We start from the raw sequence: 22,842 nt of genomic DNA, 5'->3' as shown, positions 1-22,842 counted from the left end.
ACTATTAAAACAAATTAAAATGGTAAAAGTTATTGCACTTTAAGTAAAAATAAAAGAGCAAAAATATCAATCCCAGTTTTGGATTACTTTAATTAACAAAAAAAAATGCATATAGCAGAGGATAGTTTCAATCTGCCTACCTCTGGGTTATGGGCCCAGCATTTTTCCATTGCAGTACTCTGCTGCACATGTAAGTGCAAGAGATCCTGAAGCACTCACTCATCATGGGAAAGTACCAATGTGTTTCTTCGTTGGTTGATGGAAGAAACATCTTACAAAAACTCTCCAGATTATTGACTTTTTAAAGTTTTTCTAGGAAACGTTCTAGATGAATGCTTATTAGCCTTTGTCAGTATGTACGTTTGTAAAGTGTCTCTGTGGCGCAATCTGTTAGTGTTTGGTTATTAATCAAAGGGTTGGTGGTTCAATCCCACCCAGGGATGTAATTGACCTTGTTATCAGATTTTGGTGATCTTTAAGTAGACAAGTCAAAATTTCAAACCCCCTTCTTATGGTGTAGGGTACCTGGCCTACTCTGATGTAATCAGAGTTAGATTTGAATCAGTGATTTTATAAAAAAAACAGCTAGGAAGCACAATTTAGCAGTGGGTTGCAGAGAAAAAGAAATATGCTGGCAGAAAAATCCAATTGAGTGATTAAACAGCTCTTCATTTTCTGGCTTTATTTTTATGCTAACGAATTTGTTCTCTGAAAAGTGTCCACAAAGCCAAGTATCTGATTAACATATTTGTAGGGATGGTTTTTCACCTATTACTAAATTAAACTTGCTTCATTGGAAAGGCAGCAAGATGCATCCTCATTTCAATATCTACTGAAATAATACAGGTTGACACCAGGAAACATTAACGCCACTGCATCCTTGCTGCTTTCTCATGTGGAAGTCTGTTTAATGTGAAAACAAGGTGATATCTAATTAGCACACAGGTAAGGAATTAAGAAAATCTTTATTTAAGGGTGAAGATGTTTCTCACAAAATCGTTGCCCCAATGCATCATTGAAATTCAAGCTGGAAAGATGATTTTAATATATCACTTGTACATTTTGTATTGCTCTTCTGGTGACAATGTAGTTTGTTTTTGTCAATTACCATTTTAATAATCGGGTAAAGAAAATTAATTGGATTTTTGAAAGAAAACAATACTGTCAATATACTATTAAAACAAATTAAAATGGTAAAAGTTATTGTACTTTAAGTAAAAATAAAAGCTAAAATATCAATCCCAGTTTTGGATTACTTTAATGAACAAAAAAAAAATGCATATAGCAAAGGATAGTTTCAATCTGCCTACCTCTGGGTTATGGGCCCAGCATGCTTCCATTGCAGTACTCTGCTGCACATGTAAGTGCAAGAGATCCTGAAGCACTCACTCATCATGCGAAAGTACCAATGTGTTTCTTCATTGGTTGCTGGAAGAAACATCTTACAAAAACTCTCCAGATTATTGACTTTTTAAAGTTTTTCTAGGAAACGTTCTAGATGAATGCTTATTAGTCTTTGTCAGTATGTACTTTTCGCAAAGTGTCTCTGTGGCGCAATCGGTTAGTGTGTTCAGCTATTAATCAAAAGGTTGGTGGTTCAATCCCATCCAGGGACGTAATTGACCTTGTGATCAGATTTTGGTAATATTTAAGTAGACAAGTCAAAATTGCAAACCCCCTCTTATGGTGTAGGGTACCTGGCCTTCTCTGATGTAATCAGAGTTAGATTTGATTAAGTGATTTTATAAAAAAACAGCTAGGAAGCACAATTTAGCAGTGGGTTGCAGAGAAAAAGAAAAATGCTGGCAGAAAAATCCAATTGAGTGATTAAACAGCTCTTCATTTTCTGGCTTTATTTTTATGATAACAAATTTGTTCTCTGAAAAGTGTCCACATAGCCAAGTATCTGATTAACATCTTTGTAGGGATGGTTTTTCACCTATTACTAAATTAAACTTGCTTCATTGGAAAGGCAGCAAGATGCATCCTCATTTCAATATCTACGGAAATAATACAGGTTGACACCAGGAAACATTAACGCCACTGCATCTTTGCTGTTTTCTCATGTGGAAGTCTGTTTAATGTGAAAACAAGGTGATATCTAATTAGCACACAGGTAAGGAATTAAGAACATCTTTATTTAAGGGTGAAGATGTTTCTCACAAAATCGTTGCCCCAATGCATCATTGAAATTCAAGCTGGAAAGATGATTTTACTATATCACTTGTACATTTTGTATTGCTCTTCTGGTGACAATGTAGTTTGTTTTTGTCAATTACCATTTTAATAATCGGGTAAAGAAAATTAATAAGATTTTTGAAAGAAAACAATACTGTCAATATACTATTAAAACAAATTAAAATGGTAAAAGTTATTGTACTTTAAGTAAAAATAAAAGAGCAAAAATATCAATCCCAGTTTTGGATTACTTTAATTAACAAAAAAAATGCATATAGCAGAGGATAGTTTCAATCTGCCTACCTCTGGGTTATGGGCCCAGCATTTTTCCATTGCAGTACTCTGCTGCACATGTAAGTGCAAGAGATCCTGAAGCACTCACTCATCATGGGAAAGTACCAATGTGTTTCTTCATTGGTTGATGGAAGAAACATCTTACAAAAACTCTCCACATTATTGACTTTTTAAAATGTTTCTAGGAATCGTTCTAGATGAATGCTTATTAGCCTTTGTCAGTATGTTCTTTTGCAAAGTGTCGCTGTGGCGCAAGCAGTTAGTGTGTAAGGCTATTAACCAAAAGGTTGGTGGTTCAATCCCACCAAGGGACTTAATTGACCTTGTTATCAGATTTTGGTGATCTTTAAGTAGACAAGTCAAAATTTCAAACCCCCTGTTATGGTGTAGGGTACCTGGCCTTCTCTAATGTAATCAGAGTTAGATTTGATTCAGTGATTTTATAAAAACAGCTAGGAAGAACAATTTAGCAGTGGGTTGCAGAGAAAAAGAAATATGCTGGCAGAAAAATCCAATTGAGTGATTAAACAGCTCTTCATTTTCTGGCTTTATTTTTATACTAACAAATTTGTTCTCTGAAAAGTGTCCACAAAGCCAAGTCTCTGATTAACACCTTTGTAGGGATGGTTTTTCACCTATTATTAAATTAAACTTGCTTCATTGGAAAGGCAGCAAGTGATGTCATCCAAGCAGTGGGTCAAAGTTGGCTTCAAACCTCGTCTGCTTATGAAAAGAGAAAAGGGGTATGCAGGGCATGGCGGCCTTTTGCGGTGCTTGGATGACCCCTAGTTCGCATTAAATAATGCAGTCGAGTTTCCCACATTTGGGGAAATCACAGGGGTCAGCATACCCAGAATGCAATGAATGAACCGCACCCTGGGAGAACAGTCTTCATGACCATGGTATCTCCGATGCAAAATAAGTATGATTTGGGATAGGGCTGGGGAGGGCCGCTGCTCAGGCACATCTCTGTCAAGTAAAGGAGATTCAACTGAGGCAGCACAAGGGAACTCTCATCTGGGGACAACAACTGCAGGGAGAACACATATTTTCAGATGAACATGGGAGGGCAGAAGGCTGCCTAATACTGAAGCACCCCCAAACAACAAACCAAATGCAACAACTAGTGCAAGCATTCCTGGGGGAAGGCCTGCAGCAGATGGATTTGCATATGGCGATGTCATCCAAGCAGTGGGTCAAAGTTGGCTTCAACCCTCGTCTGCATATGAAAAGAGAAAAGGGGCGTGCAGGGCATGGCGGCCTTTTGCGGCACTTGGATGACCCCTAGTTCGCATTAAACACCTCCACCCTCCGTCGGTGTGGGGCTCATGTTGGCTATGCCCCAGCCCCTGAAGGATTCAAGCTGATTTCTTGCAGCAGCTGGGCACTGTAACAGCTCCAGAGCTGCTCTGTAAGGCAAGTAAAAGGGTGTGGGCCCTGCAGCACTACCTGTAGTTCGCATTGTGCGAGACCCCTAGTTCGCATTAAACACCCCCACCCTCCTTCGGTGTGGGGCTCATGTTGGCCATGCCCCAGCCCCTGAAGCATTCACGCTGATTTCTTGCAGCAGCTGGGCACTGTAACAGCTCAAGAGCTGCTCTGTAAGGCAAGTAAAAGGGTGTGGGCCCTGCAGCACTACCTGTAGTTTGCATTGTGCATTGGAAGGCACAAAGTAAGCAGACGGGAGGAGAAGTCAGGATAGTGCACAAGGGTATAGACGGGAGGGGCTCAAGAAAAAAGAAGTGGAAACAGACAGCAAACTAGGCTTCCAATGCACAATGCAAACTACAGGTAGTGCTGCAGGGCCCACACCCTTTTACTTGCCTTACAGAGCAGCTCTGGAGCTGTTTAATCACTCAATTGGATTTTTCTGCCAGCATAATTTTTCTCTTACGTCCTAGAGGATGCTGGGGACTCCGTAAGGACCATGGGGGATAGACGGGCTCCGCAGGAGACATGGGCACTTTAAGAAAGACTTTAGATCTGGGTGTGCACTGGCTCCTCCCTTTATGCCCCTCCTCCAGACCTCAGTTTACTACTGTGCCCAGAGGAGACTGGGTGCTTTTCAGGGAGCTCTCCTGAGTTTCCTGACAGAAAGTATATTTGTTAGATTTTTTTATTTTCAGGGAGCCTGCTGGCAACAGACTCCCTGCATCGAGGGGCGGAGGGGAGAGATGCACACCTACTTCTGTGAGTTGATAGGCTCTGCTTCTTAGGCTACTGTACAGCATTAGCTCCAGAGGGATCGGTACGCAGGTCTCACCCTCGCCGTCCGTCCCAGAGCCGCGCCGCCGTCCCACTCGCAGAGCCGGAAGTTAGAAGCCGGGTGAGTATGAGAAGAAAAGAAGACTTCAGAGGCGGCGGAAGACTTCATGATCTTCACTGAGGTAACGCACAGCAGTAAAGCTGTGCTCCATTGCTCCAATACACCTCACACACGGCAGTCAGTGTAAGGGTGAAGGGCGCAGGGTGGACGCCCTGGGCAGCAATATAGACCTCTCTTTGGCAAAATAAATATATATGCAGCTAGGCACTGTATATATATATAAGAGCCCCCGCCATTTTTTTACTATATTTGAGCGGGACAGAAGCCCGTCGCTGAGGGGGTGGGGCTTCTCCCTCAGCACTCACCAGCGCCATTTTCTCCACAGCACCGCTGAGGGGAAGCTCCACGGACTCTCCCCTGCTTATACCACGGTAGAAAGAGGGTCTTAAAGAAGAGGGGGGCACATAATTAGGCGCATATGGAAATACAGCGCTACTGGGTAAACATAAAATTATTGTGTTTTTTTCCTGGGTCATATAGCGCTGGGGTGTGTGCTGGCATACTCTCTCTCTCTGTCTCTCCAAAGGGCCTTGTTGGGGAACTGTCCTCAGATAAGAGGATTCCCTGAGTGTATGGTGTGTCGGTACACGTGTGTCGACATGTCTGAGGTAGAAGGCTCTCCTAGAGAGGAGCAGGAGCAAATTAATGTGGTGTCTCCATCGACAACGCCGACACCTGACTGGATGGATATGTGGAATGTTTTAAGTGCTAATGTAAACTTATTACACAAGAGATTAGACAAAGCTGAAGCTAGGGAACAGTCAGGGAGTCAACCCATGCCTGTCCCTATGTCGCAGGGACCTTCGGGGTCTCAAAAGCGCCCACTATCCCAAATAGTTGACACAGATACCGACACAGATTCTGACTCCAGTGTCGACTACGATGATGCAAAGTTACAGCCAAAATTGGCTAAATGTATTCGATATATGATTATTGCAATAAAAGATGTTTTGCACATCACAGAGTCCCCTGTCCCTGACACGAGGGTACACATGTATAAGGGAAAGAAACCTGAGATAACCTTTCCCCCCTCACATGAGTTGAACGAATTATGTGAAAAAGCTTGGGAATCTCCAGACAAAAAGCTGCAGATTCCCAAAAGGATTCTTATGGCGTATCCTTTCCCGCCAATGGACAGGATACGGTGGGAATCCTCCCCTAGGGTGGATAAAGCATTGACACGCTTATCCAAAAAGGTAGCGCTGCCATCCCAGGATACGGCTACCATCAGGGACCCTGCTGACCGCAAGCAGGAGGTTACCCTAAAGTCCATTTACACACATTCTGGTACCTTACTCAGACCGGCAATTGCGTCGGCCGGGGTTGTAGCGCGGTGGCAGCATGGACAGATACCTTATCAGCAGAGATTGAGACCCTAGATAAGGATGCTATGTTATTGACCATAGGGCATATAAAAGATGCTGTCCTATATATGAGAGATGCTCAAAGTGACATTAGTCTACTGGGTTCTAGAATAAACGCTATGTCGATTTCTGCTAGACGAGTCCTATGGACCCGGCAATGGACAGGTGATGCCGACTCAAAAAGGCATATGGAGGTTTTACCTTACAGGGGTGAGGAATTGTTTGGGGAAGGTCTCTCGGACCTAGTCTCCACAGCTACAGCTGGTAAATCAAATTTTTTGCCTTATATTCCCTCACAGCCTAAGAAAGCACCACATTATCAAATGCAGTCCTTTCGATCACAGAGAAACAAGAAAGTACGAGGTGCGTCCTTTCTTGCCAGAGGTAAGGGCAGAGGGAAGAAGCTGCACAACACAGCTAGTTCCCAGGAACAGAAGTCCTCCCCGGCCTCTACAAAATCCACTGCATGACGCTGGGGCTCCACTAAAGGAGTCCGCCCAGTTGGGGGCACGTCTTCGAGTTTTCAGCCACATCTGGGTTCATTCGCAGGTGGATCCCTAGGCAATAGAAATTGTTTCTCAGGGTTACAAGCTGAAATTCGAAGAGGTGCCTCCTCGCCGGTTTTTCAAATCGGCCCTACCATCTTCTCCCCAGGAAAGGGAGATAGTGTTAAATGCAATTCACAAATTGTATCTTCAACATATGCAGATGAGGGTTCCAGCCAACTTTGGCCCACTGCTTGGATGACATCACCGTATGCAAATCCGTCTTCTGCAGACCTTCTCCCAGGAATGCTTGTACTAGTTGTTTCATTTGGTTTGTTGTTTGGGCGTGCTTCAGTATTAGGCAGCCTTCTGCCCTCCCATGTTCATCTGAAAATATGTGTTCTCCCGGCAGTTGTTGTCCCCAGATGAGAGTTCCCTTGTGCTGCCTCAGTTGAATCTCCTTTACTTGACAGAGATGTGCCTGAGCAGCGGCCCTCCCCAGCCCTATCTCAAATCATGCTTATTTTGCATAGGAGATACCATGGTCATAAAGATTGTTCTCCCAGGGCAAGGCTCACCCATTGCACTCTGGGTGTGCTGCTCCTGCGATTTCCCCAAATGTGGGAAACTTGACTGCATAATTTGTGTTTCCCCTGGTCGGCTCTCGTATAATTCAGATCTCTTTGTCTCAGGTCTCTCTCCAGCCTAGTTTGCTGTCTGTTTCCACTTCTGTTTTCTTGAGCCGCTCCCTTCTATGCCCTTGCGCACTATCCTGACTTCTCCCGTCTGCTTACTTTGTGCCTTCCAACGCACAATGCGAACTACAGGTAGTGCTGCAGGGCCCACACTCTTTTACTTGCCGTACAGAGCAGCTCTGGAGCTGTTACAGTGCCCAGCTTCTGCAAGAAATCAGCTTGAATGCTTCAGGGGCTGGGGCATAGCCAACATGAGCCCCACACCGAAGGAGGGTGGAGGTATTTAATGCGAACTAGGGGTCATCCAAGCACCGCAAAAGGCCGCCATGCCCTGCATAACCCTTTTCTCTTTTCATATGCAGATGAGGGTTCCAGCCAACTTTGGCCCACTGCTTGGATGACATCACCGTATGCAAATCCGTCTTCTGCAGACCTTCTCCCAGGAATGCTTTTACTAGTTGTTACATTTGGTTTGTTGTTTGGGGGTGCTTCAGTATTAGGCAGCCTTCTGCCCTCCCATGTTCATCTGAAAATATGTGTTCTCCCTGCAGTTGTTGTCCCCAGATGAGAGTTCCCTTGTGCTGCCTCAGTTGAATCTCCATTACTTGACAGAGATGTGCCTGAGCAGCGGCCCTCTCCAGCCCTATCCCAAATCATACTTATTTTGCATAGGAGTTTCCATGGTCATGAAGATTGTTCTCCCAGGGTGAGGTTCATTCATTGCATTATGGGTATGCTGACCCCTGTGATTTCCCCAAATGTGGGAAACTCGACTGCATTAATTGTGGTAGTGGGGGACTGTGTTTGTGCTTTCCTCTGGTCAGCTCTGGTAAAAGACAGATTCCTTTGTCTCAGATCTTCCTCTAGCCTTGTTCTTTTTTCGAGAGTTTCCTTGTGCTGCCTCAGTTGGATCTCCTTCACTTGACAGGGGGGTGCCCGAGCAGCGACCCTCCCCATCTCTAGCCCAACTCCTACTTACCTGCCAGGTGAGATACTATGATCATGAAGGTGCTTCTCCCAGGGCAAGGCTCACCCATTGCACTCTGGGTGTGCTGCTCCTACGATTTCCCCAAATGTGGGACACTTGACTGCATAATTTGTGTTTCCTCTAGTCGGCTACTCGTATAATTCAGATCTCTTTGTCTCAGGTCTCTCTCCAGCCTAGTTTGCTGTCTGTTTCCACTTCTCTTTTCTTGAGCCGCTGCCTTCTATGCCCTTGTGCACTCTCCTGACTTCTCCTGTCTGCTTACTTTGTGCCTTCCAACGCACAATACAAACTACAGGTAGTGCTGCAGGGCCCACACCCTTTTACTTGCCTTTCAGAGCAGCTCTGGAGCTGTTACAGTGCCCAGCTGCTGCAAGAAATCAGCTTGAATGCTTCAGGGGCTGGGGCATAGCCAACATGAGCCCCACACCGACGGAGGGTGGAGGTGTTTAATGCGAACTAAGGGTCATCCAAGCGCCGCAAAAGGCCGCCATGCCCTGCATACCCCTTTTCTCTTTTCATATGCAGATGAGGGTTCCAGCCAACTTTGGCCCACTGCTTGGATGACATCACCGTATGCAAATCCGTCTTCTGCAGACCTTCCCCCAGGAATGCTTGTACTAGTTGTTGCATTTGGTTTGTTGTTTGGGGTGCTTCAGTATTAGGCAGCCTTCTGCTCTCCCATGTTCATCTGAAAATATGTGTTCTCCCTGCAGTTGTTGTCCCCAGATGAGAGTTCCCTTGTGCTGCCTCAGTTGAATCTCCTTTACTTGACAGAGATGTGCCTGAGCAGCGGCCCTCCCCAGCCCTATCCCAAATCATACTTATTTTGCATAGGAGATACCATGGTCATGAAGATTGTTCTCCCAGGGTGAGGTTCATTCATTGCATTCTGGGTATGCTGACCCCTGTGATTTCCCCAAATGTGGGAAACTCGACTGCATTATTTGTGGTAGTGGGGGACTGTGTTTGTGCTTTCCTCTGGTCAGCTCTGGTAAAAGTCAGATTTCTTTGTCTCAGATCTTCCTCTAGCCTTGTTCTTTTTTCGAGAGTTTCCTTGTGCTGCCTCAGTTGGATCTCCTTCACTTGACAGGGGGGTGCCCGAGCAGCGACCCTCCCCAGCTCAAGCCCAACTCCTACTTACCTGCCAAGTGAGATACTATGATCAGGAAGGTGCTTCTACCAGGGCAAGGCTCACCCATTGCACTCTGGGTGTGCTGCTCCTACGATTTCCCCAAATGTGGGACACTTGACTGCATAATTTGTGTTTCCTCTGGTCGGCTACTTGTATAATTCAGATCTCTTTGTCTCAGGTCTCTCTCCAGCCTAGTTTGCTGTCTGTTTCCACTTCTCTTTTCTTGAGCCCCTGCCTTCTTTGCCCTTGTGCACTCTCCTGACTTCTCCTGTCTGCTTACTTTGTGCCTTCCAACGCACAATGCAAACTACAGGTAGTGCTGCAGGGCCAACACCCTTTTACTTGCCTTACAGAGCAGCTCTGGAGCTGTTACAGTGCCCAGCTGCTGCAAGAAATCAGCTTGAATGCTTCAGGGGCTGGGGCATAGCCAACATGAGCAGCAAGATGCAGCACTGGACTATTAGTAATGTACTGTTGTATGCTGAGCACCACAATGCAGCACAAGACAATGAGCAGTGATACTGAGCACTGATGAGGATACTACTGAGAACTGACACTGAGCAGGAGAGACACACTACTAGTATTACTGAGCAGCAATAAGTAACCACTGATACTGGGCACTGATATTGAGATTTCCACTGAGAGAACATAGCCACGTCCTCTCCGCTCTCTCTTCAATGCACGAGTAAAAATGGCGGCAACGCGCAGCTCTTTATATGGAATCCGAATCTCGCGAGAATCCGACAGCGGGATGATGACATTTTCCCTTGTTCAGGTTTTCCGAGTCAGGCGGGAACAACCGAGCCTGCCTCGGACCAGTGTAAACCACGTGGAGTTCGTCGGGAATTCGGTTCTCGGAGAACCGAACCCGCTCCTCTATATATACTATATTACTATGTTACTGTAGTATACAGAACACCACAATGCAATGAGCAGTGATAGTGAGCACTGATGAGGATACTAGAACTGACACTGAGCAGCAAGATGCAGCACTGGACTATTAGTAATGTACTGTAGTATGCTGAGCACCACAATGCAGCACAAGACAATGAGCAGTGATACTGAGCACTGATGAGGATACTACTGAGAACTGACACTGAGCAGGAGAGACACACTACTAGTATTACTGAGCAGCAATAAGTAACCACTGATACTGAGCACTGATATTGAGATTTCCACTGAGAGAACATAGCCACGTCCTCTCCGCTCTCTCTTCAATGCACGAGTAAAAATGGCAGCAAAGCGCAGCTCTTTATATGGAATCCGAATCTCGCAAGAATCCGACAGCGGGATGATGACATTTTCCCTTGTTCAGGTTTTCCGAGTCAGGCGGGAACAACCGAGCCTGCCTCGGACCAGTGTAAACCACGTGGAGTTCGTGGGGAATTCGGTTCTCGGAGAACCGAACCCGCTCCTCTCTACCTTATACCCATCAATTTTTTTATTTTCAATCTAAGCCCCTGCAGTTTTCTGTAAGCATCTGCTTCGCTATGATGATCAACAAGTCACAAGGGCAAACACTCAGGGCTTGAGGCGTAGATCTTAGGACCAGCTGCTACAAGCATGGCAGAGGTGTCACTATCACTGGTGACACCCAGAGAGGTGGCGAGGGAGATTGTAATGCAGTGCGCGCAGATAAACAGCGCAATGGTAAAAAGGAGGCATGGTTTCATAGGTAGGGGCGTGGCCTGGTGGCCTGAATCTACATTTTGTTGCTCCGGGTGTCCCGGGGGTTGGGGGCTGCACCCGGGGACTAGTGTGTGAGCTGTGCTGGCTCCTGCACAGTGACAGGGCATGGCCACCCAGCATGACGCCTCCCTTCTTGACCATGCTGTAATTGCAGTCGCACTGCAGTTCAGCGTGATCATAAAAAATGGTGTAGGCTCCTGCTGGTGCAGGCTGTAGAGAAAAGCTGCTGTGACCACGCCCCCTGTGTCTCCTCCGTTGCAGACCCCATTTTGAAGCCTTGCCCCCGGACTAAGAGAAAAGTATGCCCTTGCGCACTATCCTGACTTCTCCTCCCGTCTGCTTAATTTGTGCCTTCCAACGCACAATGCGAACAACAGGTGGTGCTGCAGGGCCCACACCCTTTTACTTGCCTTACAGAACAGCTCTGGAGCTGTTACAGTGCCCAGCTGCTGCAAGAAATCAGCTTGAGTGCTTCAGGGGATGGGGCATGGCCAACATGAGCCCCACACCAAAGGAGGGTGGGGATGTTTAATGCGAACTAGGGGTCATCCAAGCACTGCAAAAGGCCGCCATGCCCTGCATGCCCCTTTTCTCTTTTCATATGCAGATGAGGGTTCCAGTCAACTTTGGCCCACTGCTTGGATAACATCACCGTATGCAAATCCGTCTGCTGCAGACCTTCCCCCAGGAGTGCTTGTACTAGTTGTTGCATATGGTTTGATATTTGATGGTGCTTCAGTATTAGGCAGCCTTCCGCCCTCCCATGTTCATCTGAAAAGATGTGGTCTCCCTGCAGTTGTTGTCCCCAGATGAGAGTTCCCTTGTGCTGCCTCAGTTGAATCTCCTTTACTTGACAGAGATGTGCCTGAGCAGCGGCCCTCACCAGCCCTATCCCAAATCATACTTATTTTGCATAGGAGATACCATGGTCATGAAGATTGTTCTCCCAGGGTGAGGTTCATTCATTGCATTCTGGGTATGCTGACCCCTGTGATTTTCCCAAATGTGGGAAACTCGACTGCATATTTGTGGTAGTGGGGGACTGTGTTTGTGCTTTCCTCTGGTCAGCTCTGGTAAAAGTCAGATTTCTTTGTCTCAGATCTTCCTCTAGCCTTGTTCTTCTTTCGAGAGTTCTCTGGTGCTGCCTCAGTTGGATCTCCTTCACTTCACAGGGGGGAACCCGAGCAGCGACCCTCCCCAGCTCTAGCCCAACTCCTACTTACCTGCCAGGTGAGATACTATGATCATGAAGGTGCTTCTCCCAGGGCAAGGCTCAACCATTGCACTCTGGGTGTGCTGCTCCTGCGATTTCCCCAAATGTGGGAAACTTGACTGCATAATTTGTGTTTCCCCTCGTCGGCTCTCGTATAATTCAGATCTCTTTGTCTCAGGTCTCTCTCCAGCCTAGTTTGCTGTCTGTTTCCACTTCTCTTTTCTTGAGCCGCTCCCTTCTATTCCCTTGCGCACTATCCTGACTTCTCCCGTCTGCTTACTTCGTGCCTTCCAACGCACAATTCGAACTACAGGTAGTGCTGCAGGGCCCACACCCTTTTACTTGCCTTACAGAGTAGCTCTGGAGCAGTTACAGTGCCCAGCTGCTGCAAGAAATCAGCTTGAATGCTTCAGGGGCTGGGGCATAGCCAACATGAGCCCCACACCGAAGGAGGGTGGAGGTGTGTAATGCGAACTAGGGGTCATCCAAGCGCTGCAAAAGGCCGCCATGCCCTGCACGCCCCTTTTCTCTTTTCATATGCAGACGAGGGTTGAAGCCAACTTTGACCCACTGCTTGGATGACATCACCATATGCAAATCCATCTGCTGCAGGCCTTCCCCCAGGAATGCTTGCACTAGTTGTTGCATTTGGTTTGTTGTTTGGGGGTGCTTCAGCATTAGGCAGCCTTCTGCCCTCACATGTTCATCTGAAAATATGTGTTCTCCCTGCAGTTGTTGTCCCCAGATGAGAGTTCCCTTGTGCTGCCTCAGTTGAATCTCCTTTACTTGACAGAGATGTGCCTGAGCAGCGGCCCTCCCCAGCCCTATCCCAAATCATACTTATTTTGCATAGGCGATACCATGGTCATGAAGATTTTTCTCCCAGGGTGAGGTTCATTCATTGCATTCTGGGTATGCTGACCCCTGTGATTTCCCCAAATGTGGGAAACTCGACTGCATTATTTGTGGTAGTGGGGGACTGTGTTTGTGCTTTCCTCTGGTCAGCTCTGGAAAAAGTCAGATTTCTTTGTCTCAGATCTTCCTCTAGCCTTGTTCTTCTTTCGAGAGTTCCCTTGTGCTGCCTCAGTTGGATCTCTTTCACTTGACAGGGGGGTGCCCGAACAGCGACCCTCCCCAGCTCTAGCCCAACTCCTACTTACCTGCCAGGTGAGATACTATGATCATGAAGGTGCTTCTCCCAGGGCAAGGCTCACCCATTGCACTCTGGGTGTGCTGCCCCTGCGATTTCCCCAAATGTGGGAAACTTGACTGCATAATTTGTGTTTCCCCTGGTCGGCTCTCGTATAATTCAGATCTCTTTGTCTCAGGTCTCTCTCCAGCCTAGTTTGCTGTCTGTTTCCACTTCTCTTTTCTTCAGCCGCTCCCTTCTATACCCTTGTGCACTATCCTGACTTCTCCTCCCGTCTGCTTACTTTGTGCCTTCCAATGCACAATGCAAACTACAGGTAGTGCTGCAGGGCCCACACCCTTTTACTTGCCTTACAGAGCAGCTCTGGAGCTGTTACAGTGCCCAGCTGCTGCAAGAAATCAGCTTGAATGCTTCAGGGGATGGGGCATGGCCAACATGAGCCCCACACCAAAGGAGGGTGGAGGTGTTTAATGCGAACTAGGGGTCATCCAAGCACCGCAAAAGGCCGCCATGCCCTGCACGCCCCTTTTCTCTTTTCATATGCAGATGAGGGTTGAAGCCAACTTTGACCCACTGCTTGGATGACATCACCGTATGCAAATCCGTCTTCTGCAGAACTTCCCCCAGGAATGCTTGCACTAGTTGTTGCATTTGGTTTGTTGTTTGGGGGTGCTTCAGTATTAGGCAGCCTTCTGCCCTCCCATGTTCATCTGAAAATATGTGTTCTCCCTGCAGTTGTTGTCCCCAGATGAGAGTTCCCTTGTGCTGCCTCAGTTGAATCTCCTTTACTTGACAGAGATGTGCATGAGCAGCGGCCCTCCCCAGCCCTATTCCAAATCATACTTATTTTGCATAGGAGATACCATGGTCATGAAGATTGTTCTCCCAGGGTGAGGTTCATTCATTGCATTTTGGGTATGCTGACCCCTGTGATTTCCCCAAATGTGGGAAACTTGACTGCATTATTTGTGGTAGTGGGGGACTGTGTTTGTGCTTTCCTCTGGTCAGCTCTGGTAAAAGTCAGATTTCTTTGTCTCAGATTTTCCTCTAGCCTTGTTCTTCTTTCGAGAGTTCCATTGTGCTGCCTCAGTTGGATCTCCTTCACTTTACAGGGGGGTACCCGAGCAGCGACCCTCCCCAGCTCTAGCCCAACTCCTACTTACCTGCCAGGTGAGATACTATGATCATGAAGGTGCTTCTCCCAGGGCAAGGCTCACCCATTGCACTCTGGAAGTGCTGCCCCTGCGATTTCCCCAAATGTGGGAAACTTGACTGCATAATTTGTGTTTCCCCTGGTCGGCTCTCGTATAATTCAGATCTATTTGTCTCAGGTCTCTCTCCAGCCTAGTTTGCTGTCTGTTTCCACTTCTCTTTTCTTCAGCCGCTCCCTTCTATACCCTTGTGCACTATCCTGACTTCTCCTCCCGTCTGCTTACTTTGTGCCTTCCAATGCACAATGCAAACTACAGGTAGTGCTGCAGGGCCCACACCCTTTTACTTGCCTTACATAGCAGCTCTGGAGCTGTTACAGTGCCCAGCTGCTGCAAGAAATCAGCTTTAATGCTTCAGGGGATGGGGCATGGCCAACATGAGCCCCACACCAAAGGAGGGGGGAGGTGTTTAATTCGAACTAGGGGTCATCCAAGCACTGCAAAAGGCCGCCATGCCCTGCATGCCCCTTTTCTCTTTTCATATGCAGATGAGGGTTCCAGTCAACTTGGCCCACTGCTTGGATAACATCACCGTATGCAAATCCGTCTGCTGCAGACCTTCCCCCAGGAGTGCTTGTACTAGTTGTTGCATATGGTTTGATATTTGATGGTGCTTCAGTATTAGGCAGCCTTCCGCCCTCCCATGTTCATCTGAAAAGATGTGGTCTCCCTGCAGTTGTTGTCCCCAGATGAGAGTTCACTTGTGCTGCCTCAATTGAATCTCCTTTACTTGACAGAGATGTGCCTGAGCAGCGGCCCTCACCAGCCCTATCCCAAATCATACTTATTTTGCATAGGAGATACCATGGTCATGAAGATTGTTCTCCCAGGGTGAGGTTCATTCATTGCATTCTGGGTATGCTGACCCCTGTGATTTTCCCAAATGTGGGAAACTCGACTGCATTATTTGTGGTAGTGGGGGACTGTGTTTGTGCTTTCCTCTGGTCAGCTCTGGTTAAAGTCAGATTTCTTTGTCTCAGATCTTCCTCTAGCCTTGTTCTTCTTTCGAGAGTTCCCTGGTGCTGCCTCAGTTGGATCTCCTTCACTTCACAGGGGGGAACCCGAGCAGCGACCCTCCCCAGCTCTAGCCCAACTCCTACTTACCTGCCAGGTGAGATACTATGATCATGAAGGTGCTTCTCCCAGGGCAAGGCTCAACCATTGCACTCTGGGTGTGCTGCTCCTGCGATTTCCCCAAATGTGGGAAACTTGACTGCATAATTTGTGTTTCCCCTCGTCGGCTCTCGTATAATTCAGATCTCTTTGTCTCAGGTCTCTCTCCAGCCTAGTTAGCTGTCTGTTTCCACTTCTCTTTTCTTCAGCCGCTCCCTTCTATACCCTTGTGCACTATCCTGACTTCTCCTCCCGTCTGCTTACTTTGTGCCTTCCAATGCACAATGCAAACTACAGGTAGTGCTGCAGGGCCCACACCCTTTTACTTGCCTTACAGAGCAGCTCTGGAGCTGTTACAGTGCCCAGCTGCTGCAAGAAATCAGCTTGAATGCTTCAGGGGCTGGGGCATAGCCAACATGAGCCCCACACCAAAGGAGGGTGGAGGTGTTTAATGCAAACTAGGGGTCAGCCAAGCGCCGCAAAAGGCCACCATGCCCTGCATGCCCCTTTTCTCTTTTCATATGCAGACGAGGGTTGAAGCCAACTTTGACCCACTGCTTGGATGACATCACCATATGCAAATCCATCTGCGGCAGGCCATCCCCCAGGAATGCTTGCACTAGTTGTTGCATTTGGTTTGTTGTTTGGGGGTGCTTCAGTATTAGGCAGCCTTCTGCCCTCCCATGTTCATCTGAAAATATATGTTCTCCCTGCAGTTGTTGTCCCAAGATGAGAGTTCCCTTGTGCTGCCTCAGTTGAATCTCCTTTACTTGACAGAGATGTGCATGAGCAGCGGCCCTCCCCAGCCCTATTCCAAATCATACTTATTTTGCATAGGAGATACCATGGTCATGAAGATTTTTCTCCCAGGGTGAGGTTCATTCATTGCATTTTGGGTATGCTGACCCCTGTGATTTCCCCAAATGTGGGAAACTCGACTGCATTATTTGTGGTAGTGGGAGACTGTGTTTGTGCATTCCTCTGGTCAGCTCTGGTAAAAGTCAGATTTCTTTGTCTCAGATTTTCCTTTAGCCTTGTTCTTCTTTCGAGAGTTCCCTTGTGCTGCCTCAGTTGGATCTCCTTCACTTTACAGGGGGGTACCCGAGCAGCGACCCTCCCCAGCTCTAGCCCAACTCCTACTTACCTGCCAGGTGAGATACTATGATCATGAAGGTGCTTCTCCCAGGGCAAGGCTCACCCATTGTACTCTGGGTGTGCTGCTCCTGCGATTTCCCCAAATGTGGGAAACTTGACTGCATAATTTGTGTTTCCCCTGGTCGGCTCTCGTATAATTCAGATCTCTTTGTCTCAGGTCTCTCTCCAGCCTAGTTTGCTGTCTGTTTCCACTTCTCTTTTCTTCAGCCGCTCCCTTCTATACCCTTGTGCACTATCCTGACTTCTCCTCCCGTCTGCTTACTTTGTGCCTTCCAATGCACAATGCAAACTACAGGTAGTGCTGCAGGGCCCACACCCTTTTACTTGCCTTACAGAGCAGCTCTGGAGCTGTTACAGTGCCCAGCTGCTGCAAGAAATCAGCTTGAATGCTTCAGGGGCTGGGGCATAGCCAACATGAGCCCCACACCGAAGGAGGGTGGAGGTGTTTAATGCAAACTAGGGGTCAGACAAGCGCCGCAAAAGGCCACCATGCCCTGCACGCCCCTTTTCTGTTTTCATATGCAGACGAGGGATGAAGCCAACTTTGACCCACTGCTTGGATGACATTACCATATGCAAATCCGTCTTCTGCAGAACTTCCCCCAGGAATGCTTGCACTAGTTGTTGCATTTGGTTTGTTGTTTGGGGGTGCTTCAGTATTAGGCAGCCTTCTGCCCTCCCATGTTCATCTGAAAATATGTGTTCTCCCTGCAGTTGTTGTCCCCAGATGAGAGTTACCTTGTGCTGCCTCAGTTGAATCTCCTTAACTTGACAGAGATGTGCCTGAGCAGCGGCCCTCCCCAGCTCTATCCCAAATCATACTTATTTTGCATAGGAGATACCATGGTCATGAAGATTATTCTCCCAGGGTGAGGTTCATTCATTGCATTCTGGGTATGCTGACCCCTGTGATTTCCCCAAATGTGGGAAACTTGACTGCTTTATTTGTGGTAGTGGGGGACTGTGTTTGTGTTTTCCTCTGGTCAGCTCTGGTAAAAGTCAGATTTCTTTGTTTCAGATCTTCCTCTAGCCTTGTTCTTCTTTCGAGAGTTCCCTTGTGCTGCCTCAGTTGGATCTCCTTCACTTGACAGGGGGGTGCCCAAGCAGAGACCCTCCCCAGCTCTAGCCCAACTCCTACTTACCTGCCAGGTGAGATACTATGATCATGAAGGTGCTTCTCCCAGGGCAAAGCTCACCCATTGCACTCTGGGTGTGCTGCCCCTGCGATTTCCCCAAATGTGGGAAACTTAACTGCATAATTTGTGTTTCCCCTGGTCGGCTCTCGTATAATTCAGATCTCTTTGTCTCAGGTCTCTCTCCAACCTAGTTTGCTGTCTGTTTCCACTTCTCTTTTCTTCAGCCGCTCCCTTCTATACCCTTGTGCACTATCCTGACTTCTCCTCCCGTCTGCTTACTTTGTGCCTTCCAATGCACAATGCAAACTACAGGTAGTGCTGCAGGGCCCACACCCTTTTACTTGCCTTACAGAGCAGCTCTGGAGATGTTACAGTGCCCAGCTGCTGCAAGAAATCTGCTTGAATGCTTCAGGGGATGGGGCATGGCCAACATGAGCCCCACACCAAAGGAGGGTGGAGGTGTTTAATGCGAACTAGGGGTCATCCAAGCACCGCAAAAGGCCGCCATGCCCTGCACGCTCCTTTTCTCTTTTCATATGCAGATGAGGGTTGAAGCCAACTTTGACCCACTGCTTGGATGACATCACTGTATGCAAATCCGTCTTCTGCAGAACTTCCCCCAGGAATGCTTGCACTAGTTGTTGCATTTGGTTTGTTGTTTGGGGGTGCTTCAGTATTAGGCAGCCTTCTGCCCTCCCATGTTCATCTGAAAATATGTGTTCTCCCTGCAGTTGTTGTCCCCAGATGAGAGTTCCCTTGTGCTGCCTCAGTTGAATCTCCTTTACTTGACAGAGATGTGCATGAGCAGCGGCCCTCCCCAGCCCTATTCCAAATCATACTTATTTTGCATAGGAGATACCATGGTCATGAAGATTGTTCTCCCAGGGTGAGGTTCATTCATTGCATTTTGGGTATGCTGACCCCTGTGATTTCCCCAAATGTGGGAAACTTGACTGCATTATTTGTGGTAGTGGGGGACTGTGTTTGTGCTTTCCTCTGGTCAGCTCTGGTAAAAGTCAGATTTCTTTGTCTCAGATTTTCCTCTAGCCTTGTTCTTCTTTCGAGAGTTCCCTTGTGCTGCCTCAGTTGGATCTCCTTCAGTTTACAGGGGGGTACCCGAGCAGCGATCCTCCCCAGCTCTAGCCCAACTCCTACTTACCTGCCAGGTGAGATACTATGATCATGAAGGTGCTTCTCCCAGGGCAAGGCTCACCCATTGCACTCTGGGTGTGCTGCTCCTGCGATTTCCCCAAATGTGGGAAACTTGACTGCATAATTTGTGTTTCCCCTGGTCGGCTCTCGTATAATTCAGATCTCTTTGTCTCAGGTCTCTCTCCAGCCTAGTTTGCTGTCTGTTTCCACTTCTCTTTTCTTGAGCCGCTCCCTTCTATGCCCTTGCGCACTATCCTGACTTCTCCTCCTGTCCGCTTACTTTGTGCCTTCCAACGCACAATGCGAACTACAGGTAGTGCTGCAGGGCCCACACCCTTTTACTTGCCTTACAGAGCAGCTCTGGAGCTGTTACAGTGCCCAGCTGCTGCAAGAAATCAGCTTGAATGCTTCAGGGGCTGGGGCATGGCCAACATGAGCCCCACACCAAAGGAGGGTGGAGGTGTTTAATGCAAACTAGGGGTCAGCCAAGCGCCGCAAAAGGCCACCATGCCCTGCACGCCCCTTTTCTCTTTTCATATGCAGACGAGGGTTGAAGCCAACTTTGACCCACTGCTTGGATGACATCACCATATGCAAATCCATCTGCGGCAGGCCTTCCCCCAGGAATGCTTGCACTAGTTGTTGCATTTGGTTTGTTGTTTGGGGGTGCTTCAGTATTAGGCAGCCTTCTGCCCTCCCATGTTCATCTGAAAATATATGTTCTCCCTGCAGTTGTTGTCCCCAGATGAGAGTTCCCTTGTGCTGCCTCAGTTGAATCTCCTTTACTTGACAGAGATGTGCATGAGCAGCGGCCCTCCCCAGCCCTATTCCAAATCATACTTATTTTGCATAGGAGATACCATGGTCATGAAGATTTTTCTCCCAGGGTGAGGTTCATTCATTGCATTTTGGGTATGCTGACCCCTGTGATTTCCCCAAATGTGGGAAACTCAACTGCATTATTTGTGGTAGTGGGGGACTGTGTTTGTGCTTTCCTCTGGTCAGCTCTAGTAAAAGTCAGATTTCTTTGTCTCAGATTTTCCTCTAGCCTTGTTCTTCTTTCGAGAGTTCCCTTGTGCTGCCTTAGTTGGATCTCCTTCACTTTACAGGGGGGTACCCGAGCAGCGACCCTCCCCAGCTCTAGCCCAACTCCTACTTACCTGCCAGGTGAGATACTATGATCATGAAGGTGCTTCTCCCAGGGCAAGGCTCACCCATTGTACTCTGGGTGTGCTGCTCCTGCGATTTCCCCAAATGTGGGAAACTTGACTGCATAATTTGTGTTTCCCCTGGTCGGCTCTCGTATAATTGAGATCTCTTTGTCTCAGGTCTCTCTCCAGCCTAGTTTGCTGTCTGTTTCCACTTCTCTTTTCTTCAGCCGCTCCCTTCTATACCCTTGTGCACTATCCTGACTTCTCCTCCCGTCTGCTTACTTTGTGCCTTCCAATGCACAATGCAAACTACAGGTAGTGCTTCAGGGCCCACACCCTTTTACTTGCCTTACAGAGCAGCTCTGGAGCTGTTACAGTGCCCAGCTGCTGCAAGAAATCAGCTTGAATGCTTCAGGGGCTGGGGCATAGCCAACATCAGCCCCACACCGAAGGAGGGTGGAGGTGTTTAATGCAAACTAGGGGTCAGTCAAGCGCCGCAAAAGGCCACCATGCCCTGCATGCCCCTTTTCTGTTTTCATATGCAGACGAGGGTTGAAGCCAACTTTGACCCACTGCTTGGATGACATCACCATATGCAAATCCATCTGCGGCAGGCCTTCCCCCAGGAATGCTTGCACTAGTTGTTGCATTTGGTTTGTTGTTTGGGGGTGCTTCAGTATTAGGCAGCCTTCTGCTGCACCCTGCTTTGGTGTGGGGCTCATGTTGGCCATGCCCCATCCCCTGAAGCATTCAAGCAGATTTCTTGCAGCAGCTGGGCACTGTAACAGCTCCAGAGCTGCTCTGTAAGGCAAGTAAAAGGGTGTGGGCCCTGCAGCACTACCTGTAGTTTGCATTGTGCATTGGAAGGCACAAAGTAAGCAGACGGGAGGAGAAGTCAGGATAGTGCACAAGGGTATAGAAGGGAGCGGCTGAAGAAAAGAGAAGTGGAAACAGACAGCAAACTAGGCTGGAGAGAGACCTGAGACAAAGAGATCTGAATTATACGAGAGCCGACCAGGGGAAACACAAATTATGCAGTCAAGTTTCCCACATTTGGGGAAATCGCAGGGGCAGCACACCCAGAGTGCAATGGGTGAGCCTTGCCCTGGGAGAAGCACCTTCATGATCATAGTATCTCACCTGGCAGGTAAGTAGGAGTTGGGCTAGAGCTGGGGAGGGTCGCTGCTCGGGTTCCCCCCTGTGAAGTGAAGGAGATCCAACTGAGGCAGCACCAGGGAACTCTCGAAAGAAGAACAAGGCTAGAGGAAGATCTGAGACAAAGAAATCTGACTTTTACCAGAGCTGACCAGAGGAAAGCACAAACACAGTCTCCCGCTACCACAAATAATGCAGTCAAGTTTCCCACATTTGGGGAAATCACAGGGGTCAGCATACCCAAAATGCAATGAATGAACCTCACCCTGGGAGAAAAATCTTCATGACCATGGTATCTCCTATGCAAAATAAGTATGATTTGGAATAGGGCTGGGGAGGGCCGCTGCTCAGGCACATCTCTGTCAAGTAAAGGAGATTCAACTGAGGCAGCACAAGGGAACTCTCATCTTGGGACAACAACTGCAGGGAGAACATATATTTTCAGATGAACATGTGAGGGCAGAAGGCTGCCTAATACTGAAGCACCCCCAAACAACAAACCAAATGCAACAACTAGTGCAAGCATTCCTGGGGGAAGGCCTGCAGCAGATGGATTTGCATATGGTGATGTCATCCAAGCAGTGGGTCAAAGTTGGCTTCAACCCTCGTCTGCATATGAAAAGAGAAAAGGGGCGTGCAGGGCATGGCGGCCTTTTGCAGCGCTTGGATGACCCCTAGTTTGCATTACACACCTCCTCCCTCCTTCGGTGTGGGGCTCATGTTGGCTATGCCCCAGCCCCTGAAGCATTCAAGCTGATTTCTTGCAGCAGCTGGGCACTGTAACTGCTCCAGAGCTACTCTGTAAGGCAAGTAAAAGGGTGTGGGCCCTGCAGCACTACCTGTAGTTCGCATTGTGCGTTGGAAGGCACGAAGTAAGCAGACGGCAGAAGTCAGGATAGTGCGCAAGGGCATAGAAGGGAGCGGCTCAAGAAAAGAGAAGTGGAAACAGACAGCAAACTAGGCTGGAGAGAGACCTGAGACAAAGAGATCTGAATTATACGAGAGCCGACGAGGGGAAACACAAATAATGGAGTCAAGTTTCCCACATTTGGGGAAATCGCAGGAGCAGCACACCCAGAGTGCAATGGTTGAGCCTTGCCCTGGGAGAAGCACCTTCATGATCATAGTATCTCACCTGGCAGGTAAGTAGGAGTTGGGCTAGAGCTGGGGAGGGTCGCTGCTCGGGTTCCCCCCTGTGAAGTGAAGGAGATCCAACTGATGCAGCACCAGGGAACTCTCGAAAGAAGAACAAGGC

General features: G+C 48.0%; 20 non-coding genes and 5 pseudogenes across 20 annotated transcripts; 21 read left to right on the top strand and 4 right to left on the bottom strand.

Annotated features, from left to right (window-relative positions):
• Nucleotides 1–3,219: 3,219 nt before the first annotated feature.
• Nucleotides 3,220–3,398, bottom strand: LOC134998603 (U1 spliceosomal RNA; annotated as a pseudogene).
• A 3,765-nt stretch (nucleotides 3,399–7,163) lies between these two features.
• On the top strand, nucleotides 7,164–7,326 carry LOC134998460 (U1 spliceosomal RNA). Its single transcript, XR_010200699.1, has one exon. It is a non-coding gene; the product is annotated as a U1 spliceosomal RNA (small nuclear RNA).
• Nucleotides 7,327–7,997: 671 nt separating this feature from the next.
• On the top strand, nucleotides 7,998–8,161 carry LOC134998963 (U1 spliceosomal RNA). Its single transcript, XR_010201124.1, has one exon. It is a non-coding gene; the product is annotated as a U1 spliceosomal RNA (small nuclear RNA).
• A 152-nt stretch (nucleotides 8,162–8,313) lies between these two features.
• Nucleotides 8,314–8,477, top strand: LOC134998400 (U1 spliceosomal RNA). The gene has a single exon (XR_010200664.1). It is a non-coding gene; the product is annotated as a U1 spliceosomal RNA (small nuclear RNA).
• A 670-nt stretch (nucleotides 8,478–9,147) lies between these two features.
• On the top strand, nucleotides 9,148–9,311 carry LOC134999053 (U1 spliceosomal RNA). The gene has a single exon (XR_010201211.1). It is a non-coding gene; the product is annotated as a U1 spliceosomal RNA (small nuclear RNA).
• A 152-nt stretch (nucleotides 9,312–9,463) lies between these two features.
• On the top strand, nucleotides 9,464–9,627 carry LOC134998562 (U1 spliceosomal RNA). Its single transcript, XR_010200765.1, has one exon. It is a non-coding gene; the product is annotated as a U1 spliceosomal RNA (small nuclear RNA).
• Nucleotides 9,628–12,051: 2,424 nt separating this feature from the next.
• Nucleotides 12,052–12,214, top strand: LOC134998914 (U1 spliceosomal RNA). The gene has a single exon (XR_010201077.1). It is a non-coding gene; the product is annotated as a U1 spliceosomal RNA (small nuclear RNA).
• Nucleotides 12,215–12,366: 152 nt separating this feature from the next.
• On the top strand, nucleotides 12,367–12,502 carry LOC134998443 (U1 spliceosomal RNA; annotated as a pseudogene).
• Nucleotides 12,503–13,200: 698 nt separating this feature from the next.
• LOC134998941 (U1 spliceosomal RNA) lies at nucleotides 13,201–13,364 on the top strand. The gene has a single exon (XR_010201103.1). It is a non-coding gene; the product is annotated as a U1 spliceosomal RNA (small nuclear RNA).
• Nucleotides 13,365–13,516: 152 nt separating this feature from the next.
• On the top strand, nucleotides 13,517–13,679 carry LOC134999120 (U1 spliceosomal RNA). Its single transcript, XR_010201282.1, has one exon. It is a non-coding gene; the product is annotated as a U1 spliceosomal RNA (small nuclear RNA).
• A 674-nt stretch (nucleotides 13,680–14,353) lies between these two features.
• Nucleotides 14,354–14,517, top strand: LOC134998839 (U1 spliceosomal RNA). The gene has a single exon (XR_010201006.1). It is a non-coding gene; the product is annotated as a U1 spliceosomal RNA (small nuclear RNA).
• A 152-nt stretch (nucleotides 14,518–14,669) lies between these two features.
• LOC134998487 (U1 spliceosomal RNA) lies at nucleotides 14,670–14,832 on the top strand. Its single transcript, XR_010200720.1, has one exon. It is a non-coding gene; the product is annotated as a U1 spliceosomal RNA (small nuclear RNA).
• A 673-nt stretch (nucleotides 14,833–15,505) lies between these two features.
• LOC134998440 (U1 spliceosomal RNA) lies at nucleotides 15,506–15,669 on the top strand. Its single transcript, XR_010200696.1, has one exon. It is a non-coding gene; the product is annotated as a U1 spliceosomal RNA (small nuclear RNA).
• A 152-nt stretch (nucleotides 15,670–15,821) lies between these two features.
• LOC134998442 (U1 spliceosomal RNA) lies at nucleotides 15,822–15,957 on the top strand (annotated as a pseudogene).
• Nucleotides 15,958–16,658: 701 nt separating this feature from the next.
• LOC134998933 (U1 spliceosomal RNA) lies at nucleotides 16,659–16,822 on the top strand. Its single transcript, XR_010201095.1, has one exon. It is a non-coding gene; the product is annotated as a U1 spliceosomal RNA (small nuclear RNA).
• A 152-nt stretch (nucleotides 16,823–16,974) lies between these two features.
• LOC134998318 (U1 spliceosomal RNA) lies at nucleotides 16,975–17,137 on the top strand. The gene has a single exon (XR_010200602.1). It is a non-coding gene; the product is annotated as a U1 spliceosomal RNA (small nuclear RNA).
• Nucleotides 17,138–17,811: 674 nt separating this feature from the next.
• LOC134999044 (U1 spliceosomal RNA) lies at nucleotides 17,812–17,975 on the top strand. Its single transcript, XR_010201203.1, has one exon. It is a non-coding gene; the product is annotated as a U1 spliceosomal RNA (small nuclear RNA).
• Nucleotides 17,976–18,127: 152 nt separating this feature from the next.
• On the top strand, nucleotides 18,128–18,290 carry LOC134998463 (U1 spliceosomal RNA). Its single transcript, XR_010200702.1, has one exon. It is a non-coding gene; the product is annotated as a U1 spliceosomal RNA (small nuclear RNA).
• A 674-nt stretch (nucleotides 18,291–18,964) lies between these two features.
• LOC134998838 (U1 spliceosomal RNA) lies at nucleotides 18,965–19,128 on the top strand. Its single transcript, XR_010201005.1, has one exon. It is a non-coding gene; the product is annotated as a U1 spliceosomal RNA (small nuclear RNA).
• Nucleotides 19,129–19,280: 152 nt separating this feature from the next.
• Nucleotides 19,281–19,443, top strand: LOC134999183 (U1 spliceosomal RNA). The gene has a single exon (XR_010201344.1). It is a non-coding gene; the product is annotated as a U1 spliceosomal RNA (small nuclear RNA).
• A 674-nt stretch (nucleotides 19,444–20,117) lies between these two features.
• LOC134998692 (U1 spliceosomal RNA) lies at nucleotides 20,118–20,281 on the top strand. Its single transcript, XR_010200862.1, has one exon. It is a non-coding gene; the product is annotated as a U1 spliceosomal RNA (small nuclear RNA).
• A 152-nt stretch (nucleotides 20,282–20,433) lies between these two features.
• LOC134998380 (U1 spliceosomal RNA) lies at nucleotides 20,434–20,575 on the top strand (annotated as a pseudogene).
• An 849-nt stretch (nucleotides 20,576–21,424) lies between these two features.
• LOC134999119 (U1 spliceosomal RNA) lies at nucleotides 21,425–21,587 on the bottom strand. Its single transcript, XR_010201281.1, has one exon. It is a non-coding gene; the product is annotated as a U1 spliceosomal RNA (small nuclear RNA).
• Nucleotides 21,588–21,739: 152 nt separating this feature from the next.
• On the bottom strand, nucleotides 21,740–21,903 carry LOC134999051 (U1 spliceosomal RNA). The gene has a single exon (XR_010201209.1). It is a non-coding gene; the product is annotated as a U1 spliceosomal RNA (small nuclear RNA).
• Nucleotides 21,904–22,601: 698 nt separating this feature from the next.
• LOC134998593 (U1 spliceosomal RNA) lies at nucleotides 22,602–22,737 on the bottom strand (annotated as a pseudogene).
• Nucleotides 22,738–22,842: the final 105 nt, after the last annotated feature.

The sequence above is a fragment of the Pseudophryne corroboree genome, unplaced genomic scaffold (genome assembly GCF_028390025.1).
Source record: "Pseudophryne corroboree isolate aPseCor3 unplaced genomic scaffold, aPseCor3.hap2 scaffold_149, whole genome shotgun sequence".
Taxonomy (NCBI): Eukaryota; Metazoa; Chordata; class Amphibia; order Anura; family Myobatrachidae; genus Pseudophryne; species Pseudophryne corroboree.
The sequence above is the reverse complement of the archived record's forward strand: the minus strand, read 5'-3'. Positions and strand labels throughout refer to the sequence as shown.